Source organism: Chanodichthys erythropterus, chromosome 8, assembly GCF_024489055.1.
Source record: "Chanodichthys erythropterus isolate Z2021 chromosome 8, ASM2448905v1, whole genome shotgun sequence".
Taxonomy (NCBI): domain Eukaryota; kingdom Metazoa; phylum Chordata; class Actinopteri; order Cypriniformes; family Xenocyprididae; genus Chanodichthys; species Chanodichthys erythropterus.
Genome location: NC_090228.1, coordinates 39,783,194 through 39,804,678, shown reverse-complemented (window position 1 = coordinate 39,804,678; position 21,485 = coordinate 39,783,194). Strand labels below are relative to the sequence as shown.

Sequence of the window (21,485 nt, the reverse complement as noted above, 5' to 3'; positions counted from 1 at the left end):
TACATGCCTTCAGGAACTCAAGGCTAGATTACTGTAACACTCTACTGGGTGGTTGTTCTGCTCACCTGATAAATAAACTACAGCTCATACAAAATGCAGCAGCTAGAGTTCTTACTAGAACTAGGAAGTATGACCATATTAGCCCAGTTCTGTCAACACTGCATTGGCTTCCTGTTAAACATCATATAGATTTTAAAATCATGCTAATTACTTACAAAGCACTAAATGGTTTAGCTCCCCAGTACCTGAGCGAGTTCTTAATACATTATAGTCCTTCACGTCTATTGCGATCTTAAAATTCAGGCCAGCTGATAATACCTAGAATATCAAAATCAACCGCAGGCGGTAGATCCTATTTGGCACCCAAACTCTGGAACAATCTTCCTAGCATTGTTTGGGAAGCAGACACACTCTGTCAGTTTATATCTAGACTAAAAACGCATCTCTTTAACCTGGCATACACATAACACATCATCAATTTATATTTTCAAATCTGTTAAAGGATTATTAGGCTGCATAAATTAGGTCAGCCGGAACCGGGAACACTTACTATAACACCAGATGTACTTATTACCTCAAAAGAAGAATGGCATCTACGCTAATATTAGTATTACTGTTTATCCCGAGGTTTACCGTAGTCAACAGGATTCGGGCTGTATCCAGGTGAGATCGAGGACCTGCACCATGACATGACCACAACGCAGCCCTGAAGTATCAGCAGAGATTGAGTCAACTAGATCATCCATTGTGAAGGCCTCATCGACACGAAAGCCAGTGCCACAGTTCCTCAACAGACCGTCCATACTGGCGTGATGAATACAATCCTCAACTGGATGGAACTGAAATAAATACTTTGAATGTTGCGATCCCATGGGACAAAGCACTGTTCTCCAGTGGAGAAATGTCCCCCCGACTAAGCCTGGTTTCTCCCAAGGTTTTTTTCTCCATTTTAACACCTGTTTGCCACCTGTTGGAGTTTGGGTTTCTTGCCGCTGTCGCCTTAAGCCCCGTTCACACCGCCAGCGACAAAGTGACAGGATCCCATTCTTTTCAATGGAGCACTGGCGACTTCCGGTGACAAAAGCAACAGTGACCGTTCAGATATTTCAACTTTATGCAAAACAGGAGCGAATTACGCAAGCGACAACCAATAGGAGTGAAGGCTCTCTGGAGCTCACGTCACTGTTTCAAGTACAGGCAAGACAGATTTCACTGTTTTATATGATTTGACTGTACATACATGGATATAATAAAATGATGTGTGGAAAAGAAACTGTCGGCAGTCTTGTGAGTTTGATTCATACATTGATAGTTTGTGTGTTGTTAATTACATGATGCTGTGAGCAGTTTAGCACTGCTGCAGTTCATATTACAGTTTCTCCTGCATTATGTTGATTATTAAGGACAAGAAAATTGATTATTTGTCAAATTCAAATGACGTTTTATTATTTTTTGACAGTATGAGTGAGCTTAATTTGTTGATAAACCGATCGTTAACCTAGTTAATGATTTATTGAACTGAGCTCTGCAGTCACAACACTCTACAACAGCAGAAAGTTACTGTTAACTATTTCAAACCTAATTCCTAGTCAAATTAGAATGATTTCTTAGTTTTATATATCATTTGTGATTGCACGTCTGATCATATCTATAGAAAATGCAGTCTACCAATGATATTAGAGCGACAGCACTAGGAACGCCCACAAGCGACTTCACAGTTCTGCCTGCATTGACAACATTTTCTTTAAGAGCTGCTGTGCAGCCAAAATTATATACCAATTATCACTGTAAAGCTGCTTTGACACAATCTACATTGTAAAAAGTGCTATATAAAAAAAGGTGACTTGAACACTAGGTGGTGGTATAAGATTCCATTCTTGATTATATAGTTTAATTCTTTCATAACATTTAACTTGAGAATTTCTTTAACGATTATGTAAACTATAAAATATAATGTCTCTGTATAATACCTGAAATGTGTATGTTTATTTATGAATTCATATCTTTATTCTCTTTCTATTGTAGGCTACACGCATACATACACACAAACCCGATTTCAATTCCTGTATATATACACATACTCCCCTACAGTGAAAACAGATTAACTCTGTTAAGCCCGTGTACAGCTGTGTTGTGTACAACCTGGATTAAAGTTACTATAGAGTACCTTAGGGATGATGCATTTTTGTAGGCAAAACCCGGAAGCGAGTTAGCATTTTAGGGCTTCCAGTTCCAACACCGTAAAGTCTATGGGTTCCGAATATTTTTTTGATCCGAATATTTTTTTGACGGACGAAAGTTTCGGAGGCAGTGTGCAAACGTGATTGACATAACGTGAGGTTGAATTTATTTTTTAACGTGCGAAAATTTCGCATGCGAATTTCGGACTCAGTGTGCAAAGGCCTTAAGTGTCATAACCCTTTGTTAAACACAGAGCTTATTTTCTGCGATTTTCCAAAAGTCTATGGGAAAAATGAATAGGCTTTCGATCGAGGGAACCCGTGCGCCGCTAACTTCCGGGTTGGCCTACAAAAACATGTCATCCCTGAGGTACTCTATTGTGTTAGGAACAAATAAACCTCCTTTGAATGGAGCTGACTGGATCCAGTGTTTTGACCAACACCCATTAAGGAAAGCTAGATGTCGGACATCACTTAATACAGTCCCTTTTCAGACATACTACATAAGTTGTGAAACAGTTTTGCAGATGAAATTGCCAGGCAGCACAAACAAGTTTCTGTGCATGTGTGTGTCTGTACTGTATGTGTTCGTTTGTATGGGACATTGAGTGGGAGAAAGCATGCTTCCCATAAATAATAAAACCTTTTTCATGGGAAAATCATAAAAATAGTTTGTTGTTTTTATCCCATTTTTTGTTTGTTTGTAAGACGTAAGGACCTTTGAAATAACTGCAATCATTTGGCAAAATAACTAATGCAGTCAAGAGCAGCCTGGAACTACTTTAGCTTTGTGTTTACTGGAAATGATGTCACACTTTAGAATGTTTGTCAAACAATCAGATTCAAGCATTCAACTGCACTGTAGTATAACTAATTCTCCGTTAGAACTTTTGTAAATGTGTGAAATAAATAAATTCAAACTCTTCCTGCTCAACATACTTGAGTTTATCCAGAGGGCGGTTTTGATGGATGAATCTCCTGGGTGATTGTAGCTCAGATCCAGCTCTCTCAGGTGTGAGGAGTTTGAACTCAGAGCTGAAGACACATAATGACAGCCTTCCTCTGTCACCATACAGCCAGACAATCTACAAACACAGCAACAGTTCACATGGCATATTTATTCAGTTTTTTTTTTTTTTTTTTCAAATCCACAACTAAAGGAGAATGTGCTCTAACACTGAAAAACTCTGAACTCTCAGAAGCACAACTCGGTGTAGTAGTTTATTATACATTTTAAATGTAAAAGATATGATACATATCTTTTATGAAATGTAGAGTATATGTTAGATATAGAACCATAGACATTTAGAGGGTCTCCCCAAAAATGAGAAATGGCCAAATTGTCCCTCAATATTTTATGTTCTTGATGCTGCTCTGCTGCACTTTACACGCAGCTCTGTTTGTTATTTGGAGGACAAAAAGTTTTAAAAGTTTTTAGGTTGCTCTGTCTAAATAGTCTAACAGCGCTCGTCAATGTCAAAATGAATGAGATAACCAATCAAATCAAAGAAGGCGGGTCTTACAGAAGACGAGTATTCCAGCGCAACGCTTTAGTTTTATAATAATAATAATAATAATAATAATAATTCCTTACATTTATATAATGCTTTTCTGGATACTCAAAGCACTTTACATACGGAAGGGGGAATCTCCTCAACCACCACCAATGTGCAGCATCCACCTGGATGATGCAACGGCAGCCATATTGCGCCAGAACGCCTACCACACACCAGATTATTAGTGGAGAGGAGACAGAGTGAGGAAGCCAGTGTATGGGGATGATTAGGAGGCCTTGATGGACAGAGGCCAATGGGTAAATTTGGCCAGGCATGTTGGGGTTACACCCCTACTCTTTTCGAAGGACATCCTGATATTTTTAACGACCACAGAGAGTCAGGACCTCGGTTTAACGTCTCATCCGAAGGACAGTGCTTTTTGACAGTACAGTGACAAAATCATTTATTGTGATAGAATTCTGTTAAAATTGTTACTCAGGTCCAGCTCTCTCAGAACACAGATTGAGGATTGTAAAACCGATGACAAGCTCTCACAACACTGAGCAGTGAGATTACATATGGGAAATCTGAACAATAAAAACAAAATGTGATTGCATTAAGCTAATTATTAAAAATGGGACTGCTAAGATTAATTCTGTATGCAGAGGTTTTCAACCTTTTAGGACAAGTGCCCCCCTACGTTTATCTAATTTCACTCATGCCCCCCTAATCCCAACCAACGTGAACATCATAACAATTATGTTCGGATGCGTCAAGTTCTATGCAGCATATTAAGTAATATTCATATATTGTGTTCAAACCCCGTTTTTACACCAGACAAGACCATTGTCACATTCCACCTTGCCACAATAGGTTGAGGAGGTCTACACTGGATGCAACAAAGTGAGGCATTGCATTGCAAATCCATTTGTTGTTTGTGTCAAAAGTAATGCAGGCAATTTGGAACATGTCAGAAATAGAACAAGGCATCAGTTTACTGTCAGAATTTTTGTGTTGCATCATGCTTCTCGCATCTGGTGTAGACAGAGTATTAGTTAAAAACTGAAATTTAAAAATGTAAACAGCTTACCGACTTTAGAGTGATGGCTGAGCTTGTTTTAACCTTAGTTTTTATCATCTCTGGTATTCTTGATTTTTTTCAAGCCATCAGTCCATTTTGCTTTTAGTTGTTTTTGCTCAAATTCAGTTCCATCAAAACTGCTGCTAACCATAGCCAATGATTAACTGCGAGAATCGTAAAATTGCCCCCTCTAGTGGATGACTAAAGATTTGCTAATAAAATCTCACATTTGCAGCTGTTTACTAAAGTGTATGCTTCTGAATTGACAGGTGCTGCTCATGCCTATTAATGGGTGCTGAAAACCCCTGATGGCCCACAGGTTGAAAACCCCTGACTTCATGCAAACTATTAAAGTATCTGAACTCAAACCTCAGTATCTCCAGCTGACAGTTTGGACTCTGCAATCCATCAGAAAGGAGCTTCACTCCTAAATCCTGCAGGTCATTGTTACTCAGGTCCAGCTCTCTCAGAACACAGATTGAGGATTGTAAAACTGATGATAAACTCTCACAACACTGAGCAGTGAGATTACATTTGGAAAATCTGAACAATAAAAACAAAATGGAATTGCATACATAATCAAATCATAGTAGTGTGATTTTTAATAATTAACTTAATGCAAACAATAAAGTATTTGATTTCAAACCTCAGTATCTCCAGCTGACATTTTGGACTCTTCAGTCCATCAGAAAGAAGCTTAACTTCTGAATCCTGCAGGTCATTGTTACTCAGGTCGAGCTCTCTCAGAAAACAGTTTGAGGATTGTAAAACTGATAACAAACTTTTACAAGACTGAGAAGTGAGATTACAGCTCTGTAGTCTGTGTAGAGAACATAAGTGTTTCTTTAATTTATGATACAATTAAGAATAATAAAATAGGTATAACTCTTCAACAAGGTTCAACTTGTCTGATGCTGAAGACACTTTGGCATTTAATATCTTCACACACATTGATATGTGTTATCATAGCCATAACTTACTTATACAGTCAAGGCCAGCAAGTCATCTATGTAAAAATTATACCCAATTACAAAAGACCAACCGTATATGAAGAGTTTGGTTTCAAAACGCTATAAACCATTTTTGATTCATTTGAGTACTGCACTTTAAGCACAGCTCTGTTTTTGTCCTGTTTGGAGGACAAAAAGTTTTAAAAGTTTTTAGGTTGTTTTTTTTTATTTTTTAGATTTATTGTAAAAACTGAATTTTTTCCCCTCAAAATGAAATAAATCCATGACACTTTTTTTTCAAAATGCAAGTAATACATTGAATCAATATAAAAGTTATTTTTCATATTGAAAATACACAAAAAGTAACTTGATCCACATATATGACAGCCTCTGAACTTGATCAATACTAATCTTGTATACAGGCATTGGACTAAAAATACATTGTCATCACTCCAAAAAAAAAAATTCAACAAGTCATCTTGTTAATGCTATAAATTATGTCTCCGTTTGTTATTACCAATTAAAGAGTATCTGGTGCCACCACACGTTTAAAATAATCACATTTGTCGAGTACATAGGAATTGATTACAACTACCCAGGGGTGTCGCTATACCCAGGCATAAAAACGGGTCAGGGGTGAAAAAGGTGAGAAGGATATTACCCTTCTAGGGGTAGAAAAATTTAATATTCCATATTTTAAAGCATCAATCTGATGCATTTTGAGATGCTTTTTTTGCCAACCTGGGGAGAGCTGGAGAAACTTCAGCCATGAGTCAAAAATTATATGGCCTCCTTACTAAGTATTATGCAAGTCATTTCATGCCAGCCTGTCACTGGGTCTAACATTTACAGTATATTTGGGGGAAGAACCTAGCGCTATGATTGGTCGAACTCTTCTTCTTTTGCTGTTGCTTGATTTGAGGACTGAGTGTGCACAGAGGCATCACCAGGTTTTTGTGTAGTTTAGAGTGACAAATCGTACCAGCGTACTTTGAAGTCAAAATGCGTATCCGCTACGCAAATTGCATAAAGGTTGGCAGGTCTGCTTGTTGATAGAATGGTGGACCACTTTACCTTCTGCCTTGTCAGTCCCCTCACCTCAAAATCTACCTCCTCAAAAACGGTAGCGTTAGCAAATAATTTTTCACCAGAGCTTTGGCTAGCTGGCTAACGTTGCGTTCTCTCCTGCTGTGTTCAATGACTCCATTCATCAAGCTGTAGCTAACGTTAGCTAAGTCTATGTCAACAGAGCTCCTGGGTAACTTATATACCAGAAAATATTAAAATTATTGAAACCATTCAGGGCTCAACGCTAAGGATTTTTTCTGCTGGCCCAGTTGGGCCAGTGGTTCATATTTTTACTTGCCCCGCTGAAATTTTCCGGGCCCCACAACAAAAAATTAATAAAAGTAAAAGACAAGAAAATGGGCCTATAAAATAAGCATAGTTATTGTTTTCATTGTTTTTGATACGTTTAACCTCAATAAATAAGGTTATGACACCAAAAGCTACTAGATTAAACATTTTAAATATTGTTAGACAAATAAACAGTAAGTAGTAAAATAGTAACAAATAATCAAATTACGAGTAATAGCACAAATAAATACAACAGAACAAACATAGAAATTAAATAAATGGTGCTTTTCAAGTAGGTTTAAACTGAAGATTTTCAGGTACTGAAATTGTAATCTAATGTATAACTATAGAATAGACAACTTTAGTAAAGTTAATCAAGAGCAGTTACAGATGCATAAAAATGTTTTAATGTTCAACATATAAAACGTCAAACACTGTTATTTGAAATTTTAAAAAATGAAGACACTTTAAATGTGAAATTAAACCCGCAAGTAGGTTGCAGAGAATCACTGTTAATGAGCGAATCATTGAGATTCAACTGATTCATTCAAGCGGCTGATTCATTCAGGAAGTGTTGCTCAAAGACGCAAAACAATTCTGTGGACTTTGGAACTATTTTCGTTGGCGAAATACAGCGAAACAGATAATTTGGTGTCTAAAATGTAAGTCACTTGATATTAAGTTCTTGTTCATTAAACTACGCTGAATAAAATCAATAACACATTTGTAATCATGCTAATATTTGGAGAAAAACGGCACTCTTTGTGTAATATTGGTTAACATAGATGTTCAATTTTATAAATATGAAGTATATACAGGGGCATTTTTGCCCCTTATATTGAATTTTGGGGGCATTTTAAAGGCATTTTAATAGACTAAATCACGCAGTGAAAGCGTACACTTTAATATGCGCACACACTACTCTAACCCACTAGACTATGTCAAGTAGTGCATGCGTGCACTTAAAGGGATAGTTCACCCAAAAATGAAAATTTTATATTTATCTGCTTACCCCCAGCGCATCCAAGATGTGTCTTTGTTTCTTCAGTAGAACACAAATGATGATTTTTAACTGCAACCGCTGACGTCTGTCAGTGGTATAATGCAAGTCAGCGGGAACTTGGACTATAAGAGTAAATAAAAAACAACAGACAAATCCAAATTAAACCCTGCGGCTCGTGAAGACACATTGATGTCCTAAGACACGAAACGATCGGTTTGTGCGAGAAACCGAACAGTATTTATATAATTTTTTACCTCTAATATACCACTATGTCCAACTGCGTTCAGCACTTATTGAAGTATATGCGCGAGACATATGAGATCAGACCTCACGAATCGAGTGATGAATGCCGTTGGACATAGTAGTGTATTAGAGGTAAAAAATAATTTTGGCGGAAACTAACTTTTATTTTATTTTTTTAAATGGTGTTTATTGCGTTTTGGAACCAAACTCTTTTGTATATAATTGTAAGAAAACTTAATGTAAAGAATGTAAAGAAAACTCTTACAGTGCTCTTCTGGTGTTTTTGATGACTGGCAGCATTATCATTAGTGCTTCATCAGATCTTCTGTATTTTTGCAGTTCAAACTTCTCTTGAGCCTCTTCTGACATCAGGAGCACAAACACCAGGCTAGACCACTGAACAGAGGAGAGATTCTGTGCTGAAAGATATCCTGAGCTCAGATTCTTCTGGATTTCTTCCACAAAGTCATCTTTCAGTTCACTCCGACAGTGGAAGAGATTGATGGTCCTCTCTACTGATTTTTCTGTCTCTATTTTCTGTTTGATGTAGTTAACAGTGTCCTTAATGTTCTCTTTTTTTAGTTTCAGTTTGGGCATCATTAACTTTAGGTCTCTCTGATTGGATTCCAGAGAGAGACCAAGAAAGAACCGAAGGAAAAGATCCAGGTGTCCATTCTTGCTTTGTAAAGCCTTGTTGATCGCAGTCTTATGAAGCTTAAACAGTGACTTTTTGGAGAGTTTCCATGTTAGTTTTTCTATACAGCATTCAACAAATGGGTTTGCTTTCTTGTCTTTGCTAATCAAAAACACATAGAGAGCAGCAAGGAATTCCTGTATGCTGAGATGTATGAAGCTGTAAACATTTATTGTCGAAACCTTTTCCTCCTGAAACATCCGGGTGCAAAGCCCTGAGTACAATGACCCTTCACTGACATCTATTCCACATTCCTCAAGATCTTCTTTGTAGAAAATCAGGTTTCCTTTCTCCAGCTGTTGAAAGGCCAGTTTTCCAAGCTTTAGAATAATCTTACCAAAAGACTTCACCTTGGCTTTAGGTTCAGGATTATCTTGTATATATTTTTTTTCCATCTGTTGCTGCTGATTAAGTAAGAAGTTTGTGTACATCCCTGTGAGAGTTGTGGGAGTTTTGTCATTGCTTTCTTGAGCCAGTAGAGGCTGAAGAACAGTGAGAGAGATCCAGCAGAAGACAGGGATATGGCACGTGATGTACAGGCTCCTGGATTTCCTTTTATGACTGATAATGTTTTCAGAAACCTCAGGACTGCTGTTATTTTTGAAGTATTGCTCTTTCTGCTCATTGTTGAATCCTCGCACTTCTGTCACTTTATCAATGTAGTCTCGGGGTATGAGACCAGCTGCTGCTGGTCTGGATGTGATCCAGATGAGAACCAGATGTGTCTTGATAAGGTTTGTAATTATCTTAATCACTGTTGTTTTTTCTTTAAAATCTGTAAATGCGTCATCCTCTTTAAAGTTCAGAGGGAAGCGGCATTCATCCAGCCCATCAAAAATGAACATGACCTTACCATCATCTTCAGGAAGAGAGGACAGTTCTTCAGGACTAAAGAAGTATTTGTTAAGCAGTCCCATGAGACTGTACTCTTCCTTAATCAAATTCAACATACGGAATGGAAGTGGAAATATGAAGACTATATCCTGGTTTTCTTTTCCTTCAGCCCAGTCAAGGATGAATTTATTGACAGAGACAGTTTTTCCTACTCCTGCGATCCCTATTGTCAGCACTTTGTCAGTTCCATTTTGTTGACCAGTGTCACACTGGATTTTAAACATGTCATTACACTTGATTGGTGTCTCTTTGGCAGTCAGTCTGTTCTGATTTGATTCAATCTGTCTCACCTCATGGTCGTTCACTCGTCCTCCGGTATCATTCTCCACCACATATAAATCAGTGTAAATATTGTTCAGGTATTCCCGATGACCAGTCTGTGAATTACCAACCAATATCCGCTTGTATTCCCGTTTTAATTTGTTCTTCAGTCTGAGGCTGGTATCTTTGAAATCACAAAGAGCATTTTGACTGTTGTCTGCAGTTGAGCCTTTAAGAAAGATGTAAAAAGACAGTGATTAAGTGATCTTTTTTTCATAAATTCATAAATCCTTTACATAAATTCTAACCTGGTTTGCAGTTCTCATAAAAAAAATAATTGTGATAAAAACTGCTTTTACTATATTCAAATAAATCACTCTCTTTCTGCAATAGTGTTTACATGCACATCTTACATTTATAATGCCGAAATACACAACATACAGTGTGTGGGTTTACAAAGAATCTTAAGAATCTGTTTAACATTTGCTGATCTTACATCCTGACATTATATCACATGAAAAACGAGGGTTAAGTACATTGTATTTGGTATTTTAAGGTAAAGATGATGACATCAGATGAATAATTCTGTTAAGCAAAGTTTCCAGCGACTTCCTGTTCTCTTTATTCTAAGTCTTATAAACCACTGTCACCTTTTGTCTTTAATGGCTCTTGGAGCCCCTGTCCCATTCTTTGAATAGTTATGATGGGGCGGGATCCTATATCTGAATATTTAATTTACATGCTTTTTTTTTAAGGTCGTCTACCAAGTGCTTTGTCTCCATCTCTAGGCACATGCCCTAAAATGTATATAAAATACAATGTATCACTGCTTTAGTTGGACTTGATGACTGCAGCTACCAACAGCATGTGTTCTCAATAAAGAATCCTGCAGGGTATCTGCACATTTTTTAACAGCAAATTTAATAACTTTTAAGACCTTTTTAAGTCCTCTAAAAGGAAAATTTAAGACTTTACCTCAACAAAAAAAAAAAAAAACAGGAAAATGTTCAGTGCGACAACACAGAATGATGTGGCGAAGCATTAGCGTGGCACAACTCACCAGAGCCATGCTCAAGACAGGTCAAAGGGACGCAAAAACTTTTATACCAAGTGCTGATTGACCTTACAACCCTGACACGGTTGACTATGTATAAACTATCAGCCTTTAAGGTACTTAAGGTAATTTCTAAATTCTGGCCCCTCATAGCAGTTTAGCCCCAGGACATTGCAAAAGCCCACAAATACACAAAAGTTAAAGTATTCGTCATACTTGATCTAAATTATGGGTAAATGTGGCTGCCAAATAGCCTTGAGCTGGGTTTGGGGGTTCTCCCCCAAGAAAATGTTGTTCAGGGTCTGATTAGTGTTTTCTATGTCATTTCAGACACAGATAAATGCAAGCACATTCAATAATATATGCATAGATAGACCTAATGAATGAAGATCCAGTCAGACAATTGTAGGAAAGATCAGGATCAGAAATGCATTTAAAAGTGCTTTGTTCAGCTACTAGCCTACTTTCAGTGCTGTGAAGACATCAAACTTCCAATATGGTCAACAATGGGATTAATGCCAATCTGGCAATCCAAGATATACATGTATAACAGTATACAAACTAGTGTTGTCACGGTACCAAAATTCCAGTAGTCGGTGCCGATACCATGAAAATTTACGGTTCTCGGTACCAATTTCGGTACCACAGCAGAATCTGCTAGAACTATTTTACTTTTTTATGTAGCCTATTTTAAAAGCATTAAATATGATTTGAAGAGTGTGTATGTTTGTGTGTATATATAGGCAACCTCATTTAAATACATTTTGAAATTTGCTGTTTTTTTCAACAGGGATAACAGACGTGCGTGTTTATTTTAGCTATTCTGTCAATGAAACAACACACTAGCCTGTAAAACTATGAAATAAATATTGGTAAATAATGGTAACCTATAAGAAAGTTAAATATTATTTAAAAAAAAACATCTGTTTTTTATTTCCACACAAAGATGCGTCATATAGCCAAATCCTTATGAAAAACTAGTATACTTTAAGTTCATTTGATCAAATACTCCAGAGTGTTAAAGTGTTAAAATACGAGTGTTAAATGAACACACTTTTAAGTTTTCTGTATATATATATATATATATATATATAAATATATATATAAAATATATATATATATATATATATATATAAATATATATAAATATATATATATATATATATATATATATATATATATATATATATATATATATATATATATATATATATATATATATATATATATATATAAAATATATATATATATAAAATATATATATATATATATATATATAAAATATATATATATATAAAATATATATATATATATAAATATATATATATTTATATATATTTATTTATATATATATATATTTATATATATATATATATATATATATATATATATATATATATATATATATATATATATATATATATATATATATATATATATATATATATATATATATATATATATATATATATATATATATATATATATATATATATATATATATATATATATATATATATATATATATATATATATATATATATATATATATATATATATATATATATATATATATATATATATATATATATATATATATATATATATATATATATATATATATATATATCTATAAATATATATATATATATAAATATATATATATATATAAATATATATATCTATATATATATATATATATATATATATATATATATATATATATATATATATATATATATATATATATATATATATATATATATATATATATATATATATATATATATATATATATATATATATATATATATATATATATATATATATATATATATATATATATATATATATATATATATATATATATATATATATATATATATATATATATATATATATATATATATATAAATATATATATATATAAATATATATATATATATATATATATATATATATATATATATATATATATATATATATATATATATATATATATATATATATATATATATATATATATATAGATATAAATATATATATATATATAAAAATAGATATAAATATATAAAAATAAATATAAATATAAATATATATATATAAATATATATATATATAAATATATATATAAATAAATATATATATAAATATATATATATATAAATAAATATATATATATATATATATATATACATAAATATATATATAAATATATATATATATGAGCTGTATATATATATTTATATATATATATATATATATATATATATATATATATATATTTATTTATATATATTTTTTTTTTTTTTGCTCAGAACAACTGTTTGTGAAATCCTTCAGATTATGTTGATAAAGCAGAGCTTGTGCTGCTGTAATCAATAATGTAAATCTAACTCAAAGATTGGACTCTAAATGAGTTCAGATATTCAGATCAAATAATGATTATGTAAAAACATAACCAACACCACCTGACCATTTTTTCCACTTGTTTGTCTGGATGTTATAACTCAGTTAAAACAGCCCAAACAAAATTTTATTTTAAAAAGTCAAGGGTCAAGAGCTCAACTAAAACAAACACTCATCTCCACGATGGTGGCTTAAAAATTGTGATTTTCTCCTTTGGTGATTCTGCTTGTTATCATCAGGTGTCTTCAATAATGCTCAATCATCACTCAATTAATCACTTAATTATCTCATTAACTTTAACACTCTTGAGTATGGTCTCACATGTACTCCCTGGAGAGTTAATTTAACACTGCAGTTTTTGCTGTGTAGTATTAAAATAGTAAACTACTGGTATACTAGTATAAGTTCACTTTTAGTACAGATGCAGTACAAATGAGAAATGTAGCTGTGAACTAGTCAAAGTTTACTACTGTTACACTTATAGTACACTTAAACGTATACTTCAATTGGGCAAATTTAGTCCCAAGCGGTATTAAAATAGTACACTTACAAGTTTACTACTAGTACATTGATATTATACTTACTACATAAAGTATACTTAAAAAATATACTTGAACATTACTTTAGTATACTTGATCAAATTAACTTGAAGTATACTAGTTTTTCGTAAGGGAAGTCCCGTTATTAGTCTTTGATATAGCTACCGCTCTGCACTTGAGAGGGATGTGGGACACGAGCAGGAAAGAGATATAATAATATCTCTATAATAATATCTTAATGTTATCTCCTGATGTAAGCAACTGACACTTGTTGTAAAAGGTCTGAAGAGCGAGTTTTATCCTCCGCAGGGGCAAGACATTCAGGCTATATATGTTTGATTTAGCGCTGCCAGAGAAAACGAAAGTAAAAATTACCGGCGTGTGTGAAACGCGCTATACAAACAAACTTAACGCGCCTTATATAGTCTAATAACAAGCACAAACCCAGCTAACCAAAATACGTAACTGTTACGTCGTGTGTTAGCTGGGAACTGTGTTAAATAGAAATTGACGTGCAAGCAAAAAGGTTTCTGTTCTACGGTGTATTTTCTACTTTACCACAGTAATGAATGAATAGCCTATAATAGGCCTAAATGCGAACAAAAGAAAGAAACGTGCGTGAGTGAAGATTTGGGAAAAGAAACAGATTCCATGTTCAGCGGAATAACCAATGGAATATTGTTAAATTCTCTGATAATCTGACCAGATCGCGATTCGCAAAACAACAAACGCTTAAATGTATAAACTCACGTAGCCTCTCTCATTCGGCATTAATCGAAATGTTTCCATTGCTGCGATGTTACTTTTAATTGCTAACCTATTATTTCACATAGGCTACTTCTTGTGCTTCTCTGCTTTCATGTGTGAATCGAGCGCTATGTGGCCCACTGTCCCCAGCTTCACAGTCTTTTTCTTCATGATTACTGGCTGTTTTCTTCAGCCACCCCCGATACTTTTCGTCCTCCAACCAGTTGTCATCAAACAAACATTTGCCCATGCTGCGATTTCGCAAAATGCCGTGGTGGCGAACCATCAACGCAACGCATTCATCAATCACTTACTCGTATATCACCTATGGAATGATGCAGGTTGCACCCACGAAGTGCTGCCACCAAATGTTGCGCTGTTCAAATTGCGGTTGAAAAAATAAATAAAAATGACGAGTCGGACATGAAATTTAAGACCTCCTTATGGAAAATTCCAGAATTCAAGACATTTTCAGACCTTAAAAATCGAAAATTTTATTTAAGACGTTTCAAGACTTTTTAAGGACCCGCGGGGAGCCTGTAAAGATACAATAGAAAATCCTATAGAACGTTCCTATAGGAAATCATCATACCCATTTGAAATAGTTACTTTGTACAGCCTGAAATTAAAAATAATAATAATAATTTTCTAGCTTTATTTACAAATTTTGCCTAGCAACAGTTCTGAAAACTAATATACTGAACTAGAATAACAGGGTTGGTCATCAGTCCCTTGATTTAATACTTTGTAGAGCCAAATGTTGCTTAAATTACAGCCATTCATCTTTATGGAAATGTCTGTACTTGGTTTGCACACCTAGATTGGGGAATATTTGCTTAAGCCAATGTGTTGTTCATTTGGCAGTATGTTTAGGGTTCCACTCCACTTTTAGACAACCACTCGCAAACTTTTCTAAACACTTCCCCTTGGGTGAACCCCCGCTGCCATTTTGAAGTGCATTCCACTTCATGAAGTGGACAAGGGAAGTTGGAGAGAGAGAGATAGAGCTAGAGATAGACAGACAGAGATGTCAGTCTTTCGCAAGTCACCTCATTTTCCGTTAACGGAGCGCGCGCACTATTCAAACACAAATACAATACTTGTTGTGCAGCTTTTTTACCCTTTGTCTGGATCATCTATCAATCAAGTCAGGTGAACTTTTGAAATTTCGAAACACTTATGATGTAACAGGCCTTGTTTATTGAAAATCAAGACTTTGGCGCTCCGAACCACTGATTCAAAACAAAAAATACTTTTTTGCAAAAACTGATTTTTGTTTTGAATCAGTGGTTCGGAGCGCCAAAGTTTTGAAAAACAAAGCTTTGAAGCAGTGTTTTGAAATTGGCCATCACTAGTTATTGTTGAAAAGTCGATATTTTTTCTTGTCGCTGTATAATATTAAGGTTGATCCACTGTACTCACATGAACTTTTTTTTAAATATGTTTTTAGAACATGATGGATGAATCATGTTCCTTTTGGATTTCATCAAAAGTATATTCATTTGTGTTCCGAAAATGAACAAAGGCCTTAAGGGTGTGGAACAACATGAGGGTGAGTAATTAATGACAGAATTTTTGGGTGAATTAACCCTTTAACTGAAGAGCATGATATCTTCATTATGTTGAGAATTAATCACATAATATTGTATAATATATTCATTTCAAGAGCTCAGTGCATTCCATTTAAACCTTATGCACAAGTTCCACCAGTAGTGGGAACTCATGCAATGTAAGCAATGATGCACATCCGAGTCCACGAGACAGAAGGATGTTAGCAAGTGAAGGGCATAAAAAATTGGAGTGGAACGGAGCCTAGTACAGTGATTCTCAAACCCACCAGCCATGCACATTTTGAATGTCTACCTCATCTATAACACCTGATTCAATTCATGAGTTTATTAGTAGAGGCTGCAAGACCTGAAATGGGTGCAGGGATGCAAACAGGTAAGGAGAAAAAAAAGGTGAGAACATTGTGCATGGCGGGGGCATGCTGCACACGTAATATTTTTTAAGTTATTTGCTTTATTGGGCATTTCAAGCAAATATAATATTCGAAGGTCGCTGGGAATTATTCGAATATTATTCGAAAATCGCACCCCTCCCCCGCATGCACGCATCAGGAATGTATAAGCTACACACACATAAATGGAAAGAGAGAGTGAGAGAGACCATTCATGCTTTTAATCTTTTTTCCACTGTCATTCATACTGGTGTGGGGCAGACTGATATTCTCTGAATATCAGATAGTTCATGTTTTTGTGGCACAAATCAGCACAAATGAATGGCATAGATTTGGAGATTTGGTTTTATGGGGTTTATTGGACTTTGATCAACTTCAGGTCATGCTGAGCAAAATTATTAAAAGCTTTTTATTTAAAAAGTGACATCTAGCACACCAAACAAGGCATGAGACTGTTTTAAGGTTAAGGTTATCAAAATGATGTGTCTTGATAAGTTGCTTGTAGAAGTTTTAATGGTTTTAGACCATTGTAAACCATTTAAGCTTTTGTAAAATCATGATTAGAAAATCTTTTGTAAATGTACTTGTATAAGATCTCTGCAGCTGCTCTGCTTGGCCCTATATTTGTTGCTTGCTGTTATGTTTTCTCTGGTTTGCATATACAGGCAGTGATTGTTATATTTACCACATTTCTCTTTAGAAGGAGCTCCAACGGGGGCAGATGTCATCGTATTTTCTTTAGCCTGATCTGTGTGTGTGAGAGAGAGAGAGGATCACTCACTGGGAAATATTAAATCAAACAAACACATCAGCAGAGGAAAGTTTAAATCAAACCATCACAATGGTAAACTGTCAATCATGTTACAGTCACAGTGAATTAATCGTTACCTTGCTTGTGTTTGTTCTCCAGCTGCTCAGCCAGATTATTCTGGTTCATCTTCTTCAGGATCTCCACTGTGTTCTTCACAGCTTCTTCTGGTCCAAAACATGCCACCATCTTATCCACTGTGTCTAAGATATCTGCTTTCTCCACATCAGACCTTGATATACACTTATCATTCTTTAAGTACCACTGAAACTCCTTCAGTTCAGCTTCTAGCAGTTCCTTCAGTGATTTCTCAAGCAGCTCTTCAACAGATGCCATTGTCCTTTCAGAGTCACAGCTGCAGGACAAAAAGAAAAGATCTGAAGTATTTCTCAACCTTAACTTGTGGAACTAAATGCTCAAATGTTATTTGGATTATGAAATGAAGCTGTGATTGTGTAGCGGGAAATTTCACTACAATGTAGGGGTGAATTTATCTTCTGCTGCAATATATCGACTAGAAATTGACAAGATCTAGGTCTCCACCCCCTAGTACAATTAATTTCTGTACTTAAATATATAAAAGTATGTTTTTATCTGCCTTGTGTATTTTGTTTTTGTCTTTTGTAACAGCGACTGATGAGGATTGAGGCTCTGGAACTTAATAAAACTCACTGTAGCTTCCCAGAGGAAAATTGTTGGTTAACCCCTCTTCCCCTCTACCAGCCCACAAGATAGAAGGAATGCCCCTACTCCAAGATAACAGAAGTTTTACACATATTTCTTAAATGTTTAGCAGAATTAAACAAAATAAAGAAAACAACAGTCATGAAATAAATTCTTTGTTTCACGTTCCACATCAGATATTTTCAGTTCACATACCTGAGTGAGATTCACGACCCCAGAGTTAAAGTTTTACCTCACAGTAGAACTGGGCTGGTGTCCAGATATGGCAGGGGTAATTAAATCAAACAAATAGCCACCTGTTCAAAAACAGAAAGTCTCTTCCTTTTCTTCAAAGACAGAAAAAATAATGTAAAAAAAAATAATGTTCAAAAAAATTTATATATATATATATATACATACATACATCTTCACGAACATTTCTGATAGACGAGACAGTCCCTTCAAATAAAAAACAAAAACACCGTAATTTGGGTTCATTCACTCGTGCAAACTCAGTTATCAGTTCTCAAGTCCATGCAAGTGTCCATCCAAAAAGAATTTCAAAGTCTCCAAGTGAAAACACTTTATAATAACACAAAAAATATAATCAAAAGAAGAGCGTCAATGAGTTCGCAATGCCGTTTGTGTCCATACGGCGGCACTATTGTATCAAAAACGAAGCACGAGAATTTCGGCTCGAACAACAGTAGCGAAATCTAGTGATGGCTAGATGAAGTCTCATGAAGCATTGAAGCTTTTCAGCCAAGTGGTTCACAAAAGGGTTCATTTCTCAAGGCTTCATTTGCTCACAATACCACCTGGTGGTCAAAGAGTGTAAAACAAGCAGATACATTACAGATGACCTGATAAGATCTGTGATACACTTTATTTTGCGCCAGTTAAGGCTTAGAAATAACTGTGAAAAAAAAAAAAAATCAATTTACACATAGACAAATATATTTATTTGAATGTAATGTGTATTTTCTGGTTGTAAATAATGACTGTTTAACATAACTGTGTAATAAACATATTGGCTTCAAATGAATGGGGCTATAAATGTGTGTAAATAAATTCTTTGGTCATAATAGGCAGGAGGGGCGATATTATTATTCTAAAACCACAAATTCTGAGGGGATCCCATGGGTTTATATATCTGTCAAAATGTCGCGCCAAGATTCGAACCGCATCCTAAACCAGCCAGGCAGAAGCGAGGCTTCGAACGTCATCAATGACGTCATTGATCTAAAGTGATACAAGCCTCGATACGCGCTTCACTGAAAGCTTCCAGGATTTCTCGACACACGCTCCGAAGCCTCGGCACAGAACGTAACGTGACTAGCAAAATCACTTGATCCAAGCTGCTTTGCTTCAAAAACAACAAATAACGTCTGTGTATCTTCAGAATAGCTACTGTGCTTAACAACAGTGAAGGAAAAAAAACCTCACAGTATCTCAGCTCCCTTCTGTAGAAGACGAACACACCGTCTCAGCTAGCACGAACACCTTCTGGTATATCACAGGCATGTAGTTCAGTTTCTCGGCGTTCAGGCTCGATCCAGCTTCTTGTCCGCTCACCTCGACGCTTGTCCAATGCTGTTCACACATATGCAGGAAGTCACGAGAAAACTAACTTTCTTTCGCGCTCGCTCACTTCCTTCCTTTTTGAAACCCCAGTCCTTCCTTTATTTATTTATTTATTTATTTATTTTATTAAAAAAAAAAAAAAAAAAAACTTTTCAAAATAAAGGTCCTTATATACCTCAAAACTAAAGAAATCTGAACATGTAAAAAAGCAGAATAGAACCCCTTTAAACAGTCAGCAATTCCTCACACAAAAGACACACAAACACTGACTCACAAAAGCAAGCCTCAAAGTGAGAAAGTCAGATGTGCAAGCCGAGGTTTGACACAGAATATTTTGCTGTGGACGGACTGAATTATGAATATATACACTCAAATGAATTGTTGAAATAAAGGTTGTGAGATGAATGTGTGTATTTATGAAGAGTGATCAGAAAGCTGAGTTGTTTAAATCTGCTACAATTACTATAAAAGACGAAATAATTGCTTTGAGTTTTGGTAGTGATCAAAAAATGTCAATACAAATTATACACGATTTGTCAACACTGTTTGAGTCAATGTGAATGGATATGACACCTCTATATATGTCACTATTTTATAAAGTAAAATACTAAGCATGAATAACGATGTAGATTTTTCTATTCCTCCACTGAACTGGCGTCTTGAGCAGTTGTTGTTTTGAAACCTCTCTCAATTCTGTATTTTCATAAAGAACTGTGGAGCAGGAAGCTTTCTTCAGAACTTAAACCTGTTTAACCAGAACCATTGCAGAAAAACATAAAACCAGTTTATCAAGAAACAAAAGACATGGGAGAGACAAAATGACAGACTGAGGATAAACAATGATATACTAAAAACTAAAAAGATTTTTTCTTTGTATAGATGCCCCACATGGAAAAAAACCTATATAAACATATATGTTTCAATATAGGTTTTGATATAGGTTTTTAATATGTGACATATATAAAATTGGCCATTTTCCTATATTATATGTACATATATGCACACACACACACACACACATATACATATATATATATATATATATATGTACACGTATATGTACACACATATATGTACACATATACATATATATATATATATATATATATATATATAAATATATATATATATATATATATGTACACGTATATGTACACATGCACGTATATATGCACCTATATGTTCACCTATAATAGTAAAATTAAAATCCATAGCTGCTAGGCAACATAAATAAAAGTCCAAAATGTAGAAATGTACATTATTTATTTACTCAAGATCAATCAAATAGTACAAAACAAAAAATATAGTACAAGAACAAAAATAAGACAATAAACCTGCTAGGCAACATAAATAAAAGTCCAAAATGTAGAAACTAACATTTTTGTAAGTCCTTCATGATTTCAAAAACAATATAGAAACTGGAACTAAAACCATAAGAAAGGGAGCAAGAGAGAATATTGACTCTGAAATTCTACTCACAGATTGAGTTGTACACTCAATTTACAGTGACAGGAAGTCCGACTGCATCCTTCAATTTCAAAACAACACACTTCAAAAAGGTCA

The 21,485-nt window shown here is 34.5% G+C and overlaps 1 pseudogene; it reads right to left on the bottom strand.

Moving 5' to 3' along the window:
* LOC137024923 (NACHT, LRR and PYD domains-containing protein 3-like) overlaps positions 1 to 18,546 on the bottom strand; it is a 36,935-nt pseudogene extending 18,389 nt beyond the window's left edge.
* Positions 18,547 to 21,485: the final 2,939 nt, after the last annotated feature.